The 20078-nt window shown below is 41.2% G+C and overlaps 1 pseudogene; it reads right to left on the bottom strand.

The window, feature by feature from the left end:
* LOC128901895 (integrin alpha-2-like) overlaps positions 1 to 20078 on the bottom strand; it is a 76264-nt pseudogene that overhangs the window by 1618 nt on the left and 54568 nt on the right.

The raw sequence follows: 20078 nt of genomic DNA, 5'->3' as shown, positions 1-20078 counted from the left end.
TGGTGCCTGAACAGGGACAAAAATCGTAGGAATGTACAACCGGTGGAGCAGCCCGGCTGAACGAAAAAAAAAGCAGCAGGAAGGAGAGCTGCAGTCCGGACGAATAATCACTAGGAAAAGGTGAGCAGCTGGGGACGTGTGAAAATGGGATCGAAAATGTCCCCAGAGGAAAAGGCAACTGTATGTATATTAGAAAAGTTTTTAAGTAGAAGGGGTATTAAATACGATGAAGGAACTCTTCAGCTTTTACTGGCATGGCTAAAAAGCAAGGGTCTTCCCACTGATTCTATGATGGCTTTCCAATTATCAAGTTGGGAGCAAGCGGGCGAAACTTTATTTGAGGCTGCAACAAAAGGGGATGCGACTGCCACAAAGGTTTTGACAACCTGGAGGTTGATTAAAGATACTTTACAGCAGGTAAAATCCGAACAAAATGCCACAGCAGCCGCTGTTGCAGCTAGGGCACCGGACAGCCCGATTACCACTCAGACAGAGGGGGGGAAACCTGAACCCCCGAGCTGTCTGGCTGCGCCATTAGCACCCCCGCTAGATGCGACGTTGATATTGCCGCGGTCTCCTGTGTTACTGGGTTGGGGCAAGTCCTTGCCAAGTCTGGCACCAAGTCTGGCAGCCACTGCAACTTACTATCCTGTCAACACTGGCAGAATTTACATAAACAGGCATTACAGGACAGCGATATGGAAGCCGCTACTGCCATCACCTGTCCAGTACTGCTCAAACAAAATGGACCGAACACCTGGGAACTGATAAGGTGGGAGCTGGTTAGAGAAATGCAGAAAACAATTATGCAGCATGGACTAACCTCCCCTTATGCACAAGGACTATTAAATAACATTATGAAAGGACACATACTAACTCCATTCGATATCAAGCAGCTAGCCAAAGTTATTTCTACCCCAACACAGCGAGTTCTTTTTATGGCTCACTGGAGAGATGCGTGCAGCGTCGCCACAGTAGATAATTTGTCAAGAGGGGACAGCAATCCGTTACAGGGAGCGGGCATCCCTCAATTGTTAGGGGAAGCACCTGTTGATACCCCACAGCTGCAGGCGAGATTAATTCCAGAGATACTAAGACAGTCAGCAGACATTGCTTTACAAGCTATCGTAAAGGTTCCTGACATGGAAAAGTCAACTCAATCTTTCACAACTGTCAAGCAGAGTCCTAATGAACCCTACATGGCATTTATTGACCACCTGCAGGAAGCTATTCATAAACAAGTGGAGAACATAGAAGCCAAGGAAGCACTCATGTTAAAGCTTGCAGTGGAGAATGCTAATGTCGATTGTAGGCGTATATTACAAGCCTCAAAGAATCCGGGCTTAATAGATATGATAGAAGCTTGCAACCGAGTGGGATCTATCTCTTATCAAACTGATTGGTGGCAAATTCTAGAGATGATACGGAAACAGGAGGATATCAGTCAAGCTGCGAGCAATAACAATGCTGCTCCATCTGGGGCAACCACCGCACCTCCTAATTTTAAAGCAGACGATTGCCCCCCGGTTTCGCCAAGATCAGAACAAGCCGAAGGGAAAGGAGGCACTCAAGTTCACTCTACCCTATTCTGTAATAGCCCTGAGGATGGTCCTGGTCCAATAAATCCAGAGACTGAACCTGATTTATATCCACCTTTAACCCCAGTTAAAGCTATGCCTGCATCTGCTCCAACCGCGGAGGAGATTTTACAGCAACAGCGACGAAAGTTGTTATCGCGCTCCTCCATTCTTAATCCTTCTCCATTTGTGCCAGGTACTGCATCTGTTCCTCCTTATCAACCGCTTATACGTGCACAGCCGGAATCGGGGTATTGCGGTGTATTGTCAGAATGTCAGCAGAGAAGGACGGAGACGGAGATGCTTTGCTCCTGCCACTGCCCGCCTCAGCCCCTCCCCTCCCCAGTCGTCTCCCTGAGATAGAAGTGCTGGTTTTGTATGTCTGCTGTGTAAGTGTGTGTGGGCGCCAGCTTATACCTGCTGATCAGCATGTGTGCTGCTGTTTGTTTTTTGTTGTGTGCAGTGTCGCTAGGTGACTCCCCTTGAGCAGGTGTTCTGCCCGGTGTGGTACTGTTCTCGTATGCAACTAGGGCTGACACTCCGTCAAGCAAAGAAGTTTGTATATACACAATGTTTAGACGTAAGGCGAGCGCGCCCCAGGTAGATAGACCAGGATGGGCCGTAGATACACTCAAGGGACTCGCACCTGGGTGCTGGAAAACACATATATCACACTAATTGTTATTCAGTCTCGGGTGTTTGTAAGAAAAACATTTGGATGACATAAGCCTGTAATGGACTCACAGACACCTTATCTAGCTGCTTGAGAATCTTGGCCTGTTGTGGAAGAAGATCAAAGCACAGCACCAGCAAGAACAGGGAGTCTGCATGCGCTCTTGCTAACAAGGACTCTTTTGCTGCCAAGGACTCTTGATAACAAGGACTCTCTTGCTGCCAAGGATAAGTTTAACAATGCTACTAGTACCGCTATTTCTGAGTTATTGCTAGATGTAGATAGTATTCGATATGCGATGTTGCAAAACAGAACTGCTACTGATTTTTTGCTTTCAGCTCACAGACATGGTTGTCAAGATTTTAAAGGACTGTATGGTATGAATCTAAGTGACCACTCCAAATCCATCCATGCCCAGTTGCAGGAACTGCACCGACCGAACCAGCAACTTGTGGAGACCACTGGGTGAAATCTCTTTGCTGGATGGACTTGGGGGTGGGGTTGGTTGAAGCAAATTATACTCATTGCCTGTGTGGAAGGAATTTGTCTGTTATGTTTAGTATGCTGTTTGCCGTGTTTAATAAGCATTATACGATCAGTTGTAGATGCCGCTTTGCATCGTACCCTTGTACGAGTTGTAGAATATGTTGCTCTAAAAACTATGTGTGTATCCATGAGAACCTGACCTTCACAGAAGATAACAAGAAGGGATTACAACAATGTAGTCACGTATCAGACAGCCACTGTTAGCAAAGCTGGATCATGAGTCTGGTGAGACTCGCTGCATACGCTGGCCACGCGTGCAGCGACTCTAGCCTGTACTTCTCCACTCAATCCAGTGCAGGATATAAGGAGGCTGTCTCGGGTCAGAGAGGGGGAGAGAGACATGAGCACACTTTGAAGATACAGGGGATGCCCTGAAGCACTGTGTCTGGCCCCGCCCCCCCATAAGTTCTATGTTCATTAACCCCAACAGCTCAGGAGGCATTACAGCACGCACGTTGCAGATAAGATATAGTCTACTACTGCTGCAAGACGCATTGAACACCTTCCTACAAGAATTTCAACTTTATGCCCTGATAGGACAGTGGGATGATGCACTCACAAAGAGCCTGACTGCGTTAGAGTGGGTGTTTTTGCCACATACCTTTTCAAAACCAGTAACTATGATGATTGAAATGTTACCACGATTGTTTTCCCAGGGTCGCTTGTGCTGTCAGCAGCTTTCTGGAATGGATCCAAGCCACATACATGTCCCCATCAAAAAGGATGACCTTGACCCTTGGTTAACACAAAGTCTTAACCTACAAATTGCCTTAGTACATTATATTGGGCAAATAAATTATTCTTTGCCCTAGCACAGACTATTACAGTCACTTTCACAAATTCCTTTACAGCCACGCATCCTGCTAGCACCAAAGCCTCTTGCTGGCACCCGTACGGTGTTTGTAGATGGTTCAGGGACACAGTAAATGCTTTTGACTTATTTCAACAGGAACCGTTAAATATAGTGGCAGACTCTCAATATGTTACTGATATTGTTCAAAGACTTGAAGGAGCATTTATAAAACAAGTAGACAACCAATTGGTATTTAATGCAATTAATGTTGCTTTTATGAAAAAGACAGTTTCCTTATTTTATTGTCCACATACGCTCTCATAGCTGTTTACTTGGTCCTTTAACTGAGGGAAACACAGTTGCAGATTATCACACTCTGTTGGTAACAACTCCAAACATTATGCAGCAAGCTAAAATGTTGTATGATTTTTTTCATCACAATGCGAAGGCATTGAGGAAGCAATTTTCTTTAACACAACAACAAGCACATGATATTGTGTGAACTTGTGCCGATTGTCAGCAGCTGGCTCCTCTGCCATCATTTGCAGGGGTTAACCCACGAGGGCTTACACCTGATGAACTTTGGCAATCTGATGTTACTCACATTATGGAATTTGGACATGTTTCAGTTGATTTGTTTTCTCACCTTGTTGTAGCTACTGCTCATACAGGAGAGAAGGCTTGTGATGTTATTCGACATTGGTTGCAATGCATTGCAGTCATGGGAGTACCGAAAACTATAAAAACTGATAATGAACCAGCTTATGTGTCTGCTAAAGTACAGGTCTTTTTTTTTTTTTACAGACATGGGGTATTAAACATGTCACCAGTATTCCTCATTCCCTAACTGGGCAAGCAATTGTGGAGCGTATGCATCATACTTTAAAAACCATGCTTGCTAAACACTTGTTCTAACACTTGCCCAAACAAATTAAGGGATTCTGTAAATCCCACAATGATAACACCCTACTGGTGAACCTTGAGCTGCTGGTAGGAGTGGTCTTCCTCGCCCCCAAGTAACAGTCTAAGGGGTCCCACTTCGGGGATTCAACTTCTTTGCTGATTGAAAAATCACCGACAGTCTGGGCTGGGAACATATAAACTGGATTTGGGCGTCCTCGAATCCTGAATCTATTCATCTTGACCCATCCAAAAGCATATTCACCTTCTTCGAATTCCTTATTATTCCTTATTGTTTACATACATGTTTAAAGTCTGACAGACCCAGTCTTCATCAGATACAAATTTGGGCCAAAATACACTAGGAGGTCTTATGGGTTCTTTGGTCCAAACAAATTCAAATGCAAACATGTCCCCCCTGGGATACCCCGAAGATCTCCCGTGACAGACATGGGACCCCCAGGGATGTCCCCAGGATTCCCCCCCAGGACACCCCTGGGATCCTCTAAGACAGACACAGGACCCCCTAGGACACCCCTGGGACCCTCCCCAGGATGTCCACGGGCCCCCTTCATTCACTTTCCTTACTGTTTCCTGCCTTGGAGCCAAGAGATGTTAAAGTGCCACCAGTATTTTCCACAGCAATTGGTAACCATCCAGCGTGCAGGGTGTGAATGCTACCAAACCTGTGGGGGATTTACCCTGTGCACTGAAACTCTGAATGTGACCAAGGATGTGAAAGGAAACTACTCAGCGTTACGAGGGCCTCGGGCGGATCTCTGGTGGTATTGTGGAGGGAAGACCTTGCGATCTGTGTTGCCGGCTAACTGGAAAGGTACATGTGGAATAGTACAATTGGCAATACCATTCACCCTAGCATTTGAAAAAGGAACAGGAACCCTGAGCTCAGGCAATAGAGTAAAAAGAAGTTTGGGTGTATCCTTTGATGAATGGATATATATATAGATCCCATTGGAGTCCCTAGAGGAGTCCCAGATGAACACAAAGCAAGGAATCAGATAGGAGCAGGATTCAAATCTGTCCTTTTTCTGGTGGGTAACTATAAACAAAAAAGGAGATTGGATAAATTATATTTACTATAACCAACAGAGGTTTATTAATTATACCAGGGATGCATTAAAAGGAATAGCTGAACAATTGGATGCAACCAGACGAATGGCATGGGAAAATAGGATCGCCCTGGACATGATCTTAGCAGAGAAGGGAGGTGTGTGTGTAATGGTAGGGAATCGGTGCTGTACCTTCATCCCAAACAATACAGCTCCAGATGGTACTATAACTAAAGCCCTTCAAGGGCTCACCACTCTAGCTGATGAGTTAGCTGAGAACTCCGGAATAGACACCTCACTGATAGGTTGGCTGGATTCCTGGTTTGGGAAATGGAAAGGTATGGTGGTATCAATATTGACTTCTCTTATAATGGTAGCAGGAATGTTAGTGGCTGTAGGATGCTGTATCATTCCCTGTGTGCGAGGATTAGTTCAACGATTAATTGAAACTGCCCTAACGAAACGAATGGAAGTAGACCCTCCCCCATACCCTGGGAAAATGCTTCATCTAGAAGACAATAAAAACTCTCAAGAAGAAGAAGAAGAATGTAACATCATGCTGTCGGCTCTAGAGGCCTCATATGGAACCATGCCCTAGAAATGCAAAAGACAATAAGATTATGAAAAAGGAAAGGGGGAAGTTGTAAGAAAGGCAGGTATTGCTTTTGCAGAGGAGAAAAGCCGTTTCCATCAGAGGTGACATGATAAGGGAATGACTAAGACAAAGAGGCTCCAGCAAAGGCTTGTAGAACATCTCTTATCACACAGACAAAAGGACAAACTGATTCCTACTGGATTAGTGTCTAGAAGGGTAGTCAAACATTTAACCAGGGCTAATGACATTGAGCAATTTTTTTACCAAAAAGGAAAGAAATAAACTAGTCAGATAATCCCTTTAGGTGGAGCATAAAGAGAAGTAAACAGAGGCAAGACATCCGGGAAGAATTTTAGGCGCCTCGGACAGACTGTGAACCCTGGAGTACCTAACCAATGGGAAACAGGGGAGGGAAAAATTTGGCTGGGATTAGGAAATAAAAAGGTGTGTTTCAAGAACTGAAAGTGTGCCTACTTGCTAGGTCACCCACTCTTGCAAGAACGTGAATAAAAATGTGCTTCACAGAGGATTCTGCCTGAGCCTATTTCATTCGGACCGGAACTTATTTCTCACATGGTCTTTTGGCATAAGTGGAATGAGCAATTTTGCTGTGCAGCAGGATGGGGAGGTAAAGAGGCACCCTCAGCTCTCTGTGTGGAGTACTTCTGCCAGTTCATTGTTCAAGAAAATGCTGTTCTTGGGCAGTGATGAATGCTCCTATCCCTCCTCTCCCTTCAGTATAGGGATTGCTCTGGATTTCACCCCTGGGATTATCACACACCTCTGCAGTAGCAGCCTGACTGCATAGGCCAAGCACTGAAGTCTGAATTTCATCCTACATTAATTGTTTGGTAGCAACAGTTGAGATTATAGATTTACTGCGCTCCCCAAAATAGTCTGTATAATTCCTTTCTTTTCCCTTTTCTAAGGTAAAATTCATAAGAAGAGCTTCTGGTATAGCAATCATTTCAATCTGATTAACTGTCTAGGTAGAATACATGGCCTTGGCAGTAAAACTATTTCTAGATCCAAAATCTGTGCTTTAAGGCCGCATCGATACTGCATGCTTGATTTATCAAATATGAATTCCCTGTGGCACAACAGCTGCATTCAGGCATGTTGGGAGTCAAGCAGATGCAGGTGACAGGGTCTAAAGTGAGAAAAAGATGACTGAAATACTGAGGTGAAGTCAAACTCGACAGGTTGCCAACTTTTATGCTGAGTTGGCAGTGTCTCTCCTTGACCTAAACTGATATGCCGAAGGGAATGATTCTAGTATCCAAAAAAATAAATTCAGAGAGAGGTTTGCACACACATTCTCCTTTCCTGGGATAGGCACTACCAGGAAAAATATAAATAAATTCTCTGAAAAGCTGGAAAATCAGTGGCAATAACAGAAACAGGATGGGTACCACATACCGATAAAGACGATGAAGCAAAAACCGAGTTGTCTGAAAATGTAGCCTGGATTCTGGTATTATATGCATTTTCCTTTTTATTTCTCAATTTCACATTGAACGTTATTCTTCTGTTTTTGCTGCTGATGACAAACTGCTGTTTGCTGTTGGAAAATAAAGTCCATTGTTGTAAACAGAGGTACTAGACCAGCTGTGGATCATGAAAATGTTGCCTCTAGCCAACAACAAATAACAAGTACAGCAAGACATTTCCTACGTTCTACGCTTTTAAACCCTCTGCTTTCTAAACCCTTTGACATGAAAAGCTTTGTGATGATGTTTCTTAGAACCGAATGGAATTAGTGTCTTCTTAAAGTGCAAGGCCTTGATTATGTACTGTCAGAGTCATTTTGCTGAATTTTCAAGGGCTCCACACTGGTGGGAATGTGGGCAGAGAGCAGACGGCAGACTGGGATGGCAGCTCCAGGAAAAGGCAGCCCTGTCTCTCTGTGTACTATACACGCATGCGTATATCTACATATGGACTTGGAATATGTGCTGCCTGAACAGCTGAATTCTGCTTCCCAGTGGCACAGCCTGCTGCAGGATCCTCACTGCTTCCTGAGGGAGGGACCAAGATGGCTGCTGCAGCCTTTGTTGCTCTCCCAGCACACTCCCTTACCTGTCGGCAGCCAGCCAGGCATGATTCTTCTGAATGTTCACCATGTCCTCATCCCTAAGGCACCAAAACTTGAGTCTGTCTAAGCTGAAGAGAGTCCTACTTCCATATCTGTGTTCCTATTATACCTCTTTTTCCTTGACTGGTTAAATAACTAGACAGTAGTGCTATTGATTCCCGCCCCCCCCCTCCACTTTTTCTAATTAGATGTTGAACTAGAAAGACATTCTTATCTAGAAATTAATCCAGAGCCTACAAACTCTGCCTCTGGTTTTTAATCCAGAGCCTACAAACAAAGCCTCTGCTTTTTGTCAGTTAGGTTGATGGTTGGACTAGATGATCTCAAAGGTCCCTTCCAACCTAGGCGATTCTATGACGCTATGATTCTAAACCAACTGATGAAAACTAACACCCAACCCCAGCAATTTCACTTACCCATCATCTGCCTTCTGCTGAACATTCAGAAAAAGATCACAGATACAAAGTTCATCTTCACCACAGTCCTTAATAAAAGGAGTCTATGAAAACCAAAAACATTTCCTGAATGACAGTGTTCAGCTTTAAAATTATCTACAGACAGTAGCATTAAACACTTTGAGGGGAAGCATGTTCTTCTTTTGCAGATAAGAAAATCTCTCCGAAGGGCATTAAAAACTTTGACACGTGAACAAGTCAACACTGAGTATATCTTACTATATGTCAACTGATCCATAAGAATGGTACAGGCAGGGTATTGTTAACCCACAACAAATACGATCTAAGAGGATCCATCTCTTTTATTTACTCTTCTGTTGTAGGCTAAACTAACCTAAATTACTTAATCTTTGCCATTGTCCTGGTTTTGGCTGGAATAGAGTTAATTTTCTTACTAGCAGCTGTTATAGTGCTATGTTTTGGATTTAGGATGAGAACAATGTTGATCACACACTAATATTTTAGTTGTTGCTAAGCAGTCAAGGACCTTTCAGCTTCTCATACTGGCCTGCCAACAAGAGGACAGGGGGCGTCTAAGAAGCTGGGACAGGGGATATTCCATACCATGTGATGTCATGCTCGGCATATAAAGCTGGGGGAAGAAGAAGGAAGGGGGAGACAGTTGGAGTTATGGCATTTTGTCTTCCCAAGTAACCGTTATGCATGATGGAGCCCTGCTTTCCTGGAGATGGCTGAACCAATTGGAAGTAGTGAATGAATTCCTTGTTTTGATTTGCTTGCATGCACAGCTTTTGCTTTACTTATTAAACTGTCTTTATCTCAACCCACAAGTTTTCTCACTTTTACTCTTCTGATTCTCTTCCCCATCCCACCACAGGGGGAGTGAGCAAGCGGCTGTGTGGTGCTTAGTTGCCAGCTAGAAGTTCACATGAACAGTGACATGGCTCAACCAACATGCTTGTTATGCCATGGTGGCTGGTGCACGTGTGTATGTGTATGAAAGCAAGCCCATGAAATACAGACAAAGGTATAAAAGGAACCAGGCAACACCCACCCCCCCAGGTGCCTGCTTTCAGACCGATGACTTAACTAGAACATGAGTTTTCACTTGCATGTACCTCTTTGGTGTTTGTGGGGGCCACATGCTACGCACGTGTGTATAGCCAGGTGTTTTACAATAGTAAGTCTGTATACTTACACTATAGGCCACAGATGCAGGAGAATATATATCAAGGACAGGGCTGGAGCCAGGATTTTCAAGGCTATTGTCAATGTGCAGACTAAAGGAATTCACTACATCGGAAGGTTCTTGTAAAACACATGTTCAGATGATAGCTGCCAGCACACCAAATAGGGTAAAATTGGTAATTCTATTGTAAATTGATAATGCATAGTAAATTCATACTTGCTCTGAACAAGTAGTAACAATGCAAAGCTTCATTTCTTTACCAAAATAATTTTGTGAGATTGCCTAGTGTGGGCTCCTCTTGCTAAACAGCTTTTAGTGCCATTTCCATTATAAAAGTCCTTTTCCTAGGATTCCTGGAGACTCCATTCATCACAGTCATTTCTAGGGCTAAGGAACATGCAGATTCTCTGCAGCTGCAGAAGCTGGTCCTCAAAAACCACCAGCAGGTGACTTTTGTTCTCACCTAGCTGCAGAAGTCAAATTCCTATTCCACTCTGCCTCACCATCACAGAGAGCAGCTGGACCTGAGCAACACTAAAACACACTATACTTCATGTCTCCTCTGTTTCTTTGTACTGTATGGATACTCTTCTAGCCCTATAGCTCATGGCTCCACAATGGCACTAAATGTGATCAACAAATCAAAGATATTTGAATTGCAAAGCAAAGCACAAATCAAAGTCCTCTGACTTTCTAACTACCTGACCTAGCATCATGCAGAGGGCATATGGCAGCTCTCAGGGCTGTGTTCGGTATTTGGTTCTAGAGAAAGATGGAGACTTTATTTTTAACTTTTCCAACACGACTTGTGTATACCTAGGGCTAGCATGCACCAAAAGTCTGCCTGAAATGTTGTTAGTTTGAGATAAAACATTTGCCACATAAGTCTTAGTTCTTACAGAAGAATCTACTCAGAGGGAAATTAAAATCTATTGAAACTATGGACTATGGTCTCTGTGTTATGTCAGAGCTGAAGTACATAATTAAGAACAGCCTCTTCTGTCCTAAAAAGCTGTGCTGAATAAGACAGTTATTAGTGTCTTTGAAATCAGAATCTTACTCAGTATTTTCCAGTTGTGGGGGATTTGAAAAATGTAAATCATTGATTACACCATGCATGAAATTAATCTTATAGACATAAAATTCATCAATGTCTTCCTCTGATCATTTTTGTTACATAAGGCTGCTTGCAATTGCACTTACCTGTACACTGAAGACGTCATGAACCCAGTTCTCCTCATGACATACCACAAGATCCCTCTGCATGTACCTTTCATTATTTTCTTTGAACAATCCTCTAGAACTCACTCTAGAGGACTGGAGACCTGCATCCAATGTTGCATTATACTTTATAGCTACAAGAAGAATAACAGTACATTTTTTGCTGAGTCTGACTGCACATGATCTCATTACTACACTCAACATTACAGAATGATAAGATTTTTCAAACCACACTAAATATTTTACTTTTTTTTGTAGCTTGTTAAACACAGAGCATTCTCAAAATGATAAATTTTTTTTGTGTTTTCCAAAGCAGTCAAACAGGTTTAAATCCTGACATAAGTTCTCATCCACACGGAGTACATTAAATGGCAATCAACCCAGTCTCCACTGCAGATGTCTGAGCCTGCAGCTCAGGCAAGAAGCCAGTCATCAGGGCCAGGATTACGCTAGATATAGGGGCCTTGCAACCATATCCCTGAACTCTGAGGAGACTATAAAGGACCTGCATCTTCTCTTCAATCACATAATAATTGCTGTCTTATCTTCATGTTACGACGAATACACCGTGGAAGTTCGCTGTTAGTTTATAGCGAACGTGAGTTCCTAAAGGCACTATACATAGCACTGAAGTAGTCCAACTGGTTTTATCCATGACATGTACATTTAAATAGCTTCATGAGAGGCCAGTGCTGGTCTCAGAAATATTTGGTGCCCTCCTGTCCTCTGAAATTAAGAGCTTCTCCCCACTGACATCTGCACTGAGCCTACTTTTTTTTTCTGAAGAGAAAAGTCTCCAGTCTGCTGTTGAATCCAGCAGCTCACAAAGTCTCTGTCCCCATGAGTAGCATCCTCCAGAGATAGCCAGTTACCCTTCCTAAAGTCTCTTGCTGTATCTGAGTGATATCAGCTGAAGGAAAACAACAGAACTTGGCGAGCAAAGGTTGAAAAAAATCAGCTTCTCACTAATGACATTTTCTGGGAGTTGCTGAAAAGTGAGAATACAGCTCTCTCTTATGTTGTTAATTCCTCACTTTTCAAAGATTATGGAGCCAATGATGAAAGTAGGTCTTAAAACCACTTTCTCAAGCACTTAAGTTTTATACTGATATTGCCTTTCTTGACGTTCATTCCAATATTTCTTTAGAATTTCCATTACTCATCTGAATAATGGACTTTTGAAGAAACTAATATAAAACAAGCCATTGAAGTACTCTTATCCACCTGATTATTTATCTTAGCAGGTCTAAATGTAGCCTGAAAACATATTTTGACAGTTATTTCTGTGTCCTTGTTCAGTAGACTGATTTTCTCAGGTTTAAATGAGGCAATTATGGACACATTTGCAATGTTTTGTGACCTGAAAAATATTTTTAAAAGGTTACGTGTGATTTTCAAGAGCACTGGGTAACTTAGAAGCTGTTTTCTATTACTATCTGTAAACGTAACATTGATTTTTTTTGCTTCCCGATACAAACATTTTTTATGGTACTGGTAAAATTATTTTTCTTTGCACGTAACTGAATTTGTTGATACAGTAACTTTCAGTAATAACAATAAATAATTTATCATGTCAAATTAATGCTCTAAACCTTTCCTTAAGATAACAGAGAATGAAGCCCTTGTCCTGTTTTCCCAATAAGTAAGCTGTATCTGCTCCTTTAGAGAAGTTACTGAGCTCCTCTGGGAAGGCAAAGAAGGCAGAATTATCTTCATTTTAATTAATACTCTTATTTTTCAGAAAAACAACTTTCATGTAATTGATTAAGATTTTGAAGAACAGTTTCAAAGGAACCCTGCATGTAAAAACAAACACTTTAATAAAAAGTGAAACTCATTAATCAGACCAAATGATGTAGTGAAAGAAAAATTAACATCTTCATTAATCAAATCTAAATAAATGCTGGTACTCCACGCATAATTTTTTTAATGTAACTCCCATCAGCACCAGCAACAGTTCTATTGTGGGTCAATGGTCCAAACTGACCATTCACTTTTAATAATCTTGTTATGAAATAAGTAGCAATTCAGTGATGTTTTTCTTGTTACAATGGGGAGCCTCAGGTGAGAAGACAGGAGACAGATAGGAAAGCAAGATGCTTTTTAATTTAGCTCCTCAAGGAAATAGTGGAAAATATACAGTACTTAGGGAGTCATGAGATTTGTGTTCTTGTGAAGCCTTTCTTCTTTGTTTTGTGAAAGCACTCAGATTGCTCTGGCAAAGGCCGCATGCCAGAAAAGATGGGTTTCTTTCTTACCATAAATAGGTGCCAACTCTCTTTCACTACTCTGTCTTTATCCTGCAGGACAAGTCTCTCCTCAAGATCAGCCTACCAGTTAGTAAAGGTCATGCAGGTTATGTGGGAAGTGGTTTCGTCTGTCTCAGGCTCAGCTATCAAAATTATACTTTGGCGATTGGAGTACAACCTACTGTTATAAATACTCTCAAGCAAGCCCCACTCCCCGCTGCTGCCCCTTCCCTCTGGACCATGTGCCTGTATACAGTGGCAGTGGGCAGGGGTGTCTCCTGGCCCTCCCCGTCCCTGCCCAGGTCCCTCCCAGCAGCATCTGCCACCGGCTTCCCCCCCCCCATGCCCCTAGCTCTGCCCCCCCAGGCTGGCTTGGCTTTTGATGGATTGATGATACATACTTAAAAGAGGTATAGTCTAATGCTGTTTTTCAGCTAGCTACGATAGCAGTGATGAAGGCTCTGAACATAGATTGAAAGAGCTTTTTGGTTTGTTTGTTTTGCTGTTTAATAAACTAAATGCTCGACTTGCATCAGAATCATTAAGTGCTTCCTTTCTAAAAGAGTTTACCAACTATAGCAGAACCACATTTCCATCAGCACCAACTGATGTCATTGTCATCTTAGTCTCTATGGCCATCTACTGATCTTCCAAAGAATTTGAGCTGTTGTCCAAAAGCAGAATCTGATCGGAAAATTTTCTGTGAAAGAGAGTTTGATTACTGAGTTTGCCACAAGGGTGCTTAAGTCTGTAGATAGCAGCCTAAGCAATGGATTTTCAGTGATATTCCCTGTATACACAATGCATTGTTTAAACAAAATGCTTTTGTGGATGTTTTCTCAGATGCTTTTAAGCACTTCTTCCTTCCCTGTTGGAGCAGACAATGGACTAGATTTTTCTATCTTGGGAGTAGATCAGTTAACTGACTGCTGTATGCCAGCTAGTACTTACTGGAAACTTTTTCCATCTCACATTGAGCAACTCAAAGAATAGGAAGCTTAACAGGACTTCTAACAAATACTTCCTGCAACCAGAAAGTCTACATGGAAAGTGACATTAAAATTACCATTATATTAGCATATGGGATAATGAAGACTGTTGAAAATATTTTCCTTTAATACTACATATTTATAATTTACAGAGCTGGGATTTATCCAGTCTTCATTGTTGGATATCAGCCCTAAAAACCTGAATAATGGGTGTCAAAAAATGTATAGGAAATCAACTGACTTCATATATAGGCACCAAAAATTATAAGAGGCTCAGGTAGAGCATCCTCCAAGTCCTTTTCCTCTGTACACTTCGGCTATAAGCACCACAACATTATCCAAGACATGCTGACAGCTGAAGTAAGAAGTGTCATGGTTTGGGCACGAAACTTGAAATAAGCCATGAGAATAACATTATTCCTTTAAGAGGATGAAATAGTAGCCAATAGATAGAAAAACCTTCTGCTTTCCTCTAGCAGATCTAAAGGCACTGAGTACAACATTATGCAACAAAGTTATTTACCTGAGAATATTTGGTAATTATAGTCTTTTGAAATCCATTGTAAATGTAAATTGCTCCAGAGTTCTGTTTTTCCAGTGGTGCACCTATTATAACATCATTAAAGCCATCCAAATCAATGTCTGCAAGCGTTGCAATAACTGATCCAAAGTGAGCATTTTCTGACCCCTGTGGACCTTCTAAGAGTTCTTGTTGATCCAAAAATCCCTTTAAAAAAGGAGGAAAAAATAAAAGAAAAAGAAAACCCACAACTATTATTGCATCAGATTAGACATAGACATAGGAGCAGTATCTATGTGCATTGTTTTATGGTTTTGTTTTCCAATACATTCCCCTTGAACTATTCAACCCTGAATTCCTTCCCCATTGTATTGCCCATTCAGTTTGCATTATGTCTCAGAGTGCTGGCAAGCATTACACAGCAAAATTAAAGCATGCTGTGCAAAGCACTAACAGCAAATATAACCATATGTATGAAGCTTAAATGCTCTCACTGTCCTCATCTGACTGTTCTGAAAGTTTCACAATACATTGAAAAATACAGTTCCAGTTTTGAATTACCAGTTTTTATGCAGAGGGAATGGAAATTATGTAACTGGACATAATTCTTTAAAACAGAAATGCAATTTCCTAACTAAACTAATGCAAAAAACATGTGTCCAAATGCTAAACTCCTGACCTCCAAGAAAGATTGGAGATCTTTATAATATATAGTTATAATAATCACATTTACACTAGCTTAAATTCAACTCTCTGGCAAATATCATTCTCATCTTGAACCTCAGTTATCATGCTGTGCTTAAAATTTTAGAAATACCAGCCAAGTTATTTATTAAAAATGGCTAGAAAAGTATAATTTGCACAACACAGACAAGTTGCACAAATCAAGGTTCTTTTTAAAAAAATAAAAATCATTCTTTCATTATTCTTAATATATTGCTTAACTTTAAATAATTTTAAACTTAACATTTGACAAAGTAAAAGCTGTAAGGATAGTCTTCCAATTTATTCAGTTTTCAAAACATGAAAAAAAATAATCCATTTTTCTTTTCTTCCATATTTTATGTCTAATTCCACAAAGACCAATGTCAGTTGCCAGCAGTACCACTTCCAGCACCTCCATCTACCTTGAAATTGCCTTAGTGTACAGTTTCCTGTTGCTGCAGGATGATCTGACTGTGAGCTACTGTTGAAGAGAATGGTCCTTCCTCTCTATTTATTTGATTACAATTTACCTAGTAAAAAGGCCACGTTCTGTTTTCTCTGATGGATGGCAGGTATTAATTTACTTTGTATATCCAGACATCCACGATTGATTGTGAGGCTGTTCAAAAGTGCCAGAGGCTTCAGGACTGTTAATACAGATATTCTGAAAACACCTACCACAGGTCTGAATAAAAAACACAGTCTAGCATCAGACAAATAAGATGGTTTTATGGTTTTGTTGACAAAGACAACAACATGAGTAATAGCAACCATCCAGTGTGAAAGTCTACAAAACAATGCAGAAAACTGGCAGAAGAGCATTTATTAGAACTGTTTTGGGAATACTGTTAGGTGTTGAACAGATTTTTCAAAATCAAATGGCAAACAATTAATTAGCAAAAGCCTCAAGCTAAGTTTTTCAGAGAAATGGTCAACCTTGTGTTATATTTGTGTACAGTGCCTAAAACCAGGACCAGGGAGCCACCTAGAGCAGCAGGCCCCTGGTCACTAATAGTGCTTAGCAATTAACTTGCTTATTGGCTCTGTTTTGGTCTGTTCCAGCTGTCTTATTCCCAGATTACATGCACAAGCGGTTCTGGGGAAAGTTTGCAGCTGCTCCTGAAAAGCAGAATGGGTAAGATCGCACTGGGCAGGGCTCCATCTGCAGTCCTCTAAACCAGGTAGGCTTGACACAAAGCACATGCAAAGCACATGCTCTGTTTCTCGTTACAAAAACACCACTCCCAGTATTTCAAACACTTGGAAAAAGATACACTAAATAGTGACTTAGGGGTTCTGAAGAGATCCAGGGCCAAAGGCTTTTTAGCATGCATGTGGCCAGAAGCTAGCCTGAAGCAATGCCTGCTTGAGTGAGTCTGCACCAGTTGGCCATGGGGCCAGGGATCGCTCTTCTGATCACTCTGATTTAACAGAACAGACATTGCCACTAAGTACTATTGCAGTTTGGATTGCTTTTTCCTTGGTAAAACTGTAGTCCAGGGAACGACAGCAAATCCCTCCATCTGCAAATGAAAATATCACCACTTATCATGGATGGGTAGAAAGCAAATTACAGCTTTGCTACAGTGCTGTTGTAGTAAAATTGATATTAACTAGAAAAATTAAATGTAACATGTAATTGAAGCAACCAAGGGAACCTGCCGCTGCTGCTAAAAGTTATCTATACAGCCCCAACTGTATTTCATTAATTATAGAGAAATAGTAATTAGACATGATTAATCTAAGATTAAATTAAGCAACTAACTACTAGACAATGTAGCTTTGTTAATAAGCAGGATATTTCTGTCAAGAGAATGATGAACTGTAGGCCTGGTCAGCAAACCGAGAAAACCACCTGGAACTGGCAAGATTAGAGGAGAAGTAGGTAAAAGGTAATTTCGGCAGGGGGAGATCGCGACCACCAACTCGTTGACCATCTACCCAAATGATACCACCTACTTAAAAGAGAACAATGGATGAAGAAGACAGAGACTGTGCATTAATTTACATAGGAAGTGAAGAAACCTTGACCAATCATTACAGAGAATAACATTGAATATGAATTAATCGTTAGAATATGTAATAATCAGTGTATAAAAAGGGAAATTTTTGAAACTAGGGTGTGCTCCCTTGGAACGGGCACCCAATTTCTGCGCATTAATGGAATAAACTTGGAAATACCTCTGCTCTGTGTGTTATTGGCTTGCACACCAAGTAAAGAACCATTTGTTTATGAATGACATGAAGAAAGAGGAAGGGAGAGTATACATGTTTTCCATCACAGAGGTAAGAATGGCACTGTTTTCCCAAATCTGGGTTATTTACTGAGAGTAAATCAGAGATTGGGTAGTTTCATGTGCAGTTTAACATTTAAAAAATATACCTCCCATAGCTTATTCTCTGTTTGTTATTCATAAACATTGGTGCACCCACAAGGAGCATATCTGTCATAGAATCCCTGTTAATGTCCGTTGAACACACCACACCGCCAAAATAGGAGCCAATCTGAAATCAGTAGTAAGAGTTGTGTTTGTATGTGGACTTTGTAAAGCATAAAGTTTTAGCACCTGACTCAGAAAACTCTTACACCCATAAATAGTCCAATACTAATGAATGAAATTGCCCATTGGAAGTAAATTACTATATAATATACTCCAGTGTTTGAAGTATCATATCCTTACTATGTGTCCACTGTTTCCACCCAGTAGCTACTGCTACTTGACAACAAGAATGCAAACAGAGAATAAGCTATGGGAGGTATATTTTTTAAATGTTAAACTGTGCACATGAAACTACCCAATCTCTGATTTACTCTCAGATTTGTCTTAAAAACAAGCCAAACCAAAACCAAAACCCTCTAAACTTTCTGCTCTTTCCCAAATGGAGAAAAAGAGAATGAGCTTCCAAATCTCTCTTTTGATATTATCTTCACGACTTCTCAGGCAGAGTGGATCTCACTGAGTCTCTCCCAATTAGAAGTGTTGACAGCATGATTCATTAAGTGGATTTGGAGATTATCTTTTACCACTAATTGAGTGACTACCTAAAATACTGTTTAAGAGCTGAAGTTAACCTCATTGAAATAGTCTAGTGGCAGAGAAAATTGCAAGTGGTATTTGAAGTGCATTGCAAGAAAGAGGAATTTTCAAAACAAATGCATTGCAATTTACTGCTGTGTCAATAAAAACAGATGCCTGCAAAATCTGCATTCATGACCAAAATATACTTGCCTGCTTGCCTCTCTGGGCCTGCACAATTGCGATATTACTACGGCTGTCAACACCAGAAACCATTACTCTGACAGTGTAGCTGGATATTGGTGCTCCAGCAACAGAATAGACGAAGCTCTGCGTTAAGAGAACAGCAACAGAATAACCTGGGGAGAGAAGCCAACATTTAACATGTGTGAGAGACCATTAACTACAAGTTGTCAGTTGGTTATCTGTAAAGGCACAGAGGATGAGTCAACCTGTCATGTTAGTGGCAGAGAATGATGCTTCCAGACAGGAAACAAAGTTGTCACATCAAACTTGCAATAGTCTTCTAGAGAGAACAATGACATGCAGATCAATAGTCTAGCCTATTCAGTAAAAGACAGATGACAAAAATGTTATGGTTGTGAAAGAGATAGGAAAAAGAGTGCAAAGAATATCCTTGGAATGAAGAAATAAAGATAAACATGAAATCAACATTTGGGCCAGCCTTCAAACCAGGGAAGAACAACTAGCTTCTACAAAGCTTGTAGTGCATTTTCCCCACAGTTCACCAAACCACAGTCCAGTGCTTTGGCTGAATACATGTCCTTGTTTGAGGTAAAACAGAACCAACTTTCTGTTCAGTAATTTTACTTCTTAGCTAGGCCTCTTCTAACTAACTGAACTCTCTGAAATTAACGGCTATTTTAGCTATTGATTTAGCTATTAATGTAGTCCGCTCCCAGAGTGCCAAGACCTGATTGTTTATAATTTATGCCAAGGAATGGTATGCAGAGAGGTTCTTGCTTATACTTATTGCTGTAACAACCAAGGTCAGCTAACTTTGTTATATGCCCCGTTGGAGAGTCAGAAGTGGAAGAGCATAGAGGGGTTGCACGTGCAGGGAGGAGAGGACAGGACAGGTGACCCAAAATTGACCAACAGGGTATTCCATCCCATCTGCCTCATGATCAGTATAAAAGCTGAGAGATCACAGAATCACACAGAATGGTTCGGGTTGGAAGGGACCTTAAAGATCATAAAGATCAAAGGGTCAGCCCTCTTTCTTCAATGTCCGGCGTCCAAGGAGGACCCTGTATGTTCATCTGCCTATGAACCCAATCTGTGCATTCCTGAATCCAGATCTGTAATCCAGTTCCCATCCACCGCTGAATCCAGTCTGGAACTTTACCAGTGCCTGCTGGTGTCATGATCGTCATCCTGGGAGCTTGATGCAGTTTTGTTTATATTGTATATATTTCATCATTTTATTTTTACTATTTTATTAATATTCTCACTAAAGTAGTTTAGTCCCTTCTAAACTCATAAGTCTCTTTCTCTCCCTC

This window comes from Rissa tridactyla, chromosome W (genome assembly GCF_028500815.1).
Source record: "Rissa tridactyla isolate bRisTri1 chromosome W, bRisTri1.patW.cur.20221130, whole genome shotgun sequence".
NCBI classification, from domain to species: Eukaryota; Metazoa; Chordata; class Aves; order Charadriiformes; family Laridae; genus Rissa; species Rissa tridactyla.
This window is presented reverse-complemented; position numbering and strand designations above follow the sequence as displayed.